The sequence below is a fragment of the Triticum aestivum genome, chromosome 6A, assembly GCF_018294505.1.
Source record: "Triticum aestivum cultivar Chinese Spring chromosome 6A, IWGSC CS RefSeq v2.1, whole genome shotgun sequence".
Classification (NCBI taxonomy): domain Eukaryota; kingdom Viridiplantae; phylum Streptophyta; class Magnoliopsida; order Poales; family Poaceae; genus Triticum; species Triticum aestivum.
Genome location: NC_057809.1, coordinates 417,458,243 through 417,462,775, shown reverse-complemented (window position 1 = coordinate 417,462,775; position 4,533 = coordinate 417,458,243). Strand labels below are relative to the sequence as shown.

Below are 4,533 nucleotides of genomic sequence, written 5' to 3'. Positions count from 1 at the left end.
TTCATCAACATTCTTTTCAGAGGAGCTCAAGTATTCTTCATCTTGCATTCCGGAGTGCAATTCTTTCTTCCGTATCATTGGAGGTGGTATTATGTCATTCTTGATAATTTGAGTTCATATTTCATGATTCACATGTTGTTAAGAATGAGAAATTTTAAATCCATTAATCTCGTCATTGGAGTTATCTTGGGTTATATTTCACCTAAAGTCTTCCCTAAGGATTGTTGCTATTTATGGTGCTTATATATGACCCAATTTCTTCATTTATCCTTCCAGTGATATAAGCTTCTCATCTCCTTGTTGATATCAATCCAATCTATCGTTTCTGGTAGTGGCAGAATTTCACCTCGTGATTTTGAGATGTTTTTCCATAAGCCCACTACAAACTTATTCTTTTCGTTGTGGTTTTCCAACAACTCCATTCTAACCTTCTTGGAAGGGCACTTTCCAAGATCATTTGTGGCAGAAGTTGGCATTTTCTTCTCCATTCTTATTCCAATGATCCATCTTCTATTCTTTCTTCCAGAGGCATTGTGATGTTGCTCTCTTCACTCATCATCTCGAATTAAGGATCGTGTTTTTCTCGTGCTTATCCTTTTAACCGGAGTGTTGTGATCTCTTTCAAGTTCTTTTCATCTTATCAAGTTTACCTTCTCTTGTCTACCGGAGTGCTGTCCAAATTCTATCATTCTTGTTCCCTGGCTATCACAATATACCGGTGGTTGCGTATTCTCTTTGGTTCGTTAAGCTCTTGTTTCGTGCCTTTCATCCTACAAGGTTCTTGTAATGCTCCTTGTTCCTCTTTTCTAACGGAGGGTTTCAACTTTGTTCATCTCAGTTGTATTCTTTCTTTCCATTTGTTCAACCTCTCAAGGTTCGTGGTTTCACCCGTTTGTCCAAGAAGCAACTTAGTTTTACCTCACCTCTTCCTCTTCCTTTTCCCTCCGGTGCCATCCCTAGGATCTCGGGTCGAGATCCTCTCGTAGTGGTGGAGTGTTGTGACGCCCCGAGACCGTTGCGCCAGGTGTCTTCCAATTATTCGCCATCGTTGCCATGTCATTTGCTTGCGTGTTGCATCTTATCATGCCATCATGTGCATTGCATCATCATGTTTTCAAAACTTGCATCCGTCTGGGTCTTCCGGTTCTCTCTGTTGTCCGTTCTGAGCCCAGACACACTTGCACGCGCCCGCGGCATGTCCGAAATAGTATTTTATAAGTGGCCGGAAAATGTTCTTGGAATGGGTTGAAAGTTGGCATGCGGTGTTGTTATGTTGTAGGTAGGCCGCCTGCCAAGTTTCATCGCATTCAGAGTCCGTTTGACGCCCTAACGGATAACTATAGCGACATTATAGTCGGTCAAAACGTCGGACGTTTTTGGTCTCCGGTAACAGTTGCCGGGTCTCTCTCTCTCTCTCTCTCTCTCTCTCTCTCTCTCTCTCTCAGCTCGCGACCGTCTACACAGTCCACTACCTACAGCCAGGCCCAACCTAACCTCTCTCGTCAGCCCGCGTCCCCCCTCGCGCGCGTCCGAAAGTTGTCCCGAACCCGACCCGGGGAGTCGTCACCGTTCTGTCCGGATAATCCCCAAACGTCTACAAAACGTCACCATTTTCTTATTTGGACTCCCTAGCTATTTTTTTTCGCGACCGTCCGTTTAAGATCGAAGGGACCAGTTGCACCTAACCAAGATTCACCACTATATATTCAGCCTACCTAACCCTAAAACCTAGCCGTCCCATCCATCCTTTCCCGCAGCCACCGCCGCCACTCTCTCGCTTCCCCTCGGGATCTCCTCCCGATTTAATCCCCCCGACCACTTCCCTGGTTTTCAGCGCCGCCTAATCACAACAACCTACCACCATCCTCCGCCCGAGACCCTGGTCGTCGCTCCCAAGTTCCTCTGCCTGCACTCTCTCCGCAGCCGCCCAAGGACGTGCCTCCTCGTCCCCGGACAGCCCGTAAGGCACCGGCCTCGTCCCACTCTTGTCCATCCTCCCCTATGTTGCTTCCTGCTCCCCTGCAATGCTCTCTCTCTCAAGAGATCTCTCATCCCGCTCGCCTCACCCTCTCCGTCTCTGCGCAGGGAACGAGTGGGAGATGTCATGGTCGCCCGCGGAAGCTCCGTCGTCACCGGGATCGTTCCTCCGGCCTCGGCCCCGAATCCGCGCATCCTTGACGTTTCCCGCGCCTCTGCCTGCGTTGCTGCATCGCCAGAGGTCGCCTCACGGCGCCAAGTTCACCTTCGCCGCTCCCCGGCAACAACGCTGCTGCCTCCCCTGTGCTGCTTCTCTTGCCCGAGCTCCTCAAGTCCGGCCGCCGGAGATCCCTCGCATCAAGCCGCCGCCGCTTCAATCGCGCGACGCTGCGCCTTCGCCAAGCTCCGCCATCGCGCCCTGCTTCCCCTGTTTCGAGCAGACGAACAAGGCAGCCATGGCCCTGTTTGACCGAACCGGCCACAACCACGAGCGAACGCGCCCTTCCTTCGCCTTCGTTGACCGTGCCTCGAGGCCCAGCTCCAGCCCAAGGGACGGCCCAGCTCCGCAGCGTCGCCCCAGCCCAGATCCAGCCAGGCCCAGTCGGGCCGAATCCGCGCCGCCCTCGTTGGCCTTCCTCTTCACCAGCGGGCCAAGCCCATGGGTGAGAACGCACCCAGCACCTCCCCTGTTCATGTGGGCCAGGAAGATTCGGCCCGTAGTGTTTTTTTACGTTGCTGCGAATTTATCTAATTTCCATAGGATTGTTGTTTTTACAGAAAAGCCCTTGTTGATCATGCATTTAATAATTCCACAACCGTGCATCGGATTGAAATGTTTTATATATGAAACTTCCTTAAAATTATGTGTAGATTAATAATTGGCCACTTTCAATCATGTTTAAAATGTTTAAAAAGCTGTTTGTTTAAATTTGCTTAAATGACATGCTAAAATGATTTATTTCATAACTAAATAACCGTAGCTTGGTTTTAAATAAACTTTATATGTAAATGGGGTAGAAAAATGCATAGTTTGACATGGTGGCTTTACTTTGCATGTTTAACAACTATAAAATATGGTTTAGGGCAGAACAGTACCAAACCTAAAATATGCATATGGGGATTTACCGGAATTGTTGTTCGTTGTTTTCGGCCTCATTTAAACTTGTCTAGATAGGTAGTTTTACTTTGCTTCACCCTCTTGCCATGTTTAACAACATTTAATATTGTTGGGTACATAAACAAGATCGAACTAAATAAGTCACGTGGTGTTTCGTCAATATGCAACGGAGTTGCATGTTGAGCTCCACTTAATTTGTAGGGTTGTTTGTGCACTTTGCCATGCCATTCTTCATTAAACCGGACATGCATCATTCTTGATTGTGCATCATGCCATGTCTATGTGATGGTTGTTTACTATGTTGTTTGCTTCTTTCCGGTGTTGCTTCTTCGGGTTAGTTCCGATAACGTCGCATTTGTGAGGATTCGTTCGACTACGTCTGTTTATCTTCTTCATGGACTCGTTCTTCCTCCTTGGGGGATCTCAGGCAAGATGACCATACCCTCGAAATCACTTCTATCTTTGCTTGCTAGTTGCTCGCTCTTTTTCTATGCCTATGCTACAGTACCTACCACTTGCTTATCATGCCTCCCATATTGCCATGTCAAGCCTCTAACCCACCTTGTCCTAGCAAACCGTTGTTTGGCTATGTTACCGCTTTGCTCAGCCCCTCTTATAGCGTTGTTAATTGTAGGTGAAGATGAAGTTTGTTCCTTGTTGGAACATGGACTTGTTGGGATATCACAATATCTCTTATTTAATTAATGCATCTATATACTTGGTAAAGGGTGGAAGGCTCGGCCTTATGCCTGGTGTTTTATTCCACTCTTGCCGCCCTAGTTTCTGTCATGTCGGTATTATGTTCCCGGATTTTGCGTTCCTTACACGGTTGGGTTATAATGGGAACCCCTTGACAGTTCGCTTTGAATAAAACTCCTCCAACAAGGCCCAACCTTGGTTTTACCATTTGCCTCACCACCACCTACATTTCCCTTAGGAGTCGCGCTCCCGAGGGTCATCTTATTTTAACCCCCCCCGGGCCAGTGCTCCTCTGAGTGTTGGTCCAAACCGAGTAGACTGCGGGGCCACCTTTGGGCAACTTGATGGTTGGTTTTACTCGTAGGATGTCTCATCTGAGTGTGCCGTGAGAACGAGATATGTGCAGCTCCTATCGGGATTTGTCGGCACATTCGGGCGGCTTTGCTGGACTTGTTTTACCATTGTCGAGGATGTCTTGTAACCGGGATGCCGAGTCTGATCGGATTGTCTTGAGAGAAGGAATATCCTTTGTTGACCGTGAGAGCTTGTGATGGGCTAAGTCGGGACATCCCTGTAGGGATTGAACTTTCGAAAGCCGTGCCTACGATTATGGGCAGATGGGAATTTGTTAATGTCCGGTTGTAGAAAACCTAAACCCTAACTTAAATAAAACGCATCAACCGCGTTTGTAACCGTGATGGTCTCTTCACGGTGGAGTCCGGGAAGTGAACATGGTGTTG

General features: G+C 48.0%; 1 long non-coding RNA gene across 1 annotated transcript; it reads left to right on the top strand.

The window, feature by feature from the left end:
• Positions 1-1,742: 1,742 nt before the first annotated feature.
• LOC123130684 (uncharacterized) lies at positions 1,743-3,521 on the top strand. Its single transcript, XR_006463980.1, has 3 exons — positions 1,743-1,960; positions 2,086-2,639; positions 3,433-3,521. It is a non-coding gene; the product is annotated as an uncharacterized lncRNA (long non-coding RNA).
• Positions 3,522-4,533: the final 1,012 nt, after the last annotated feature.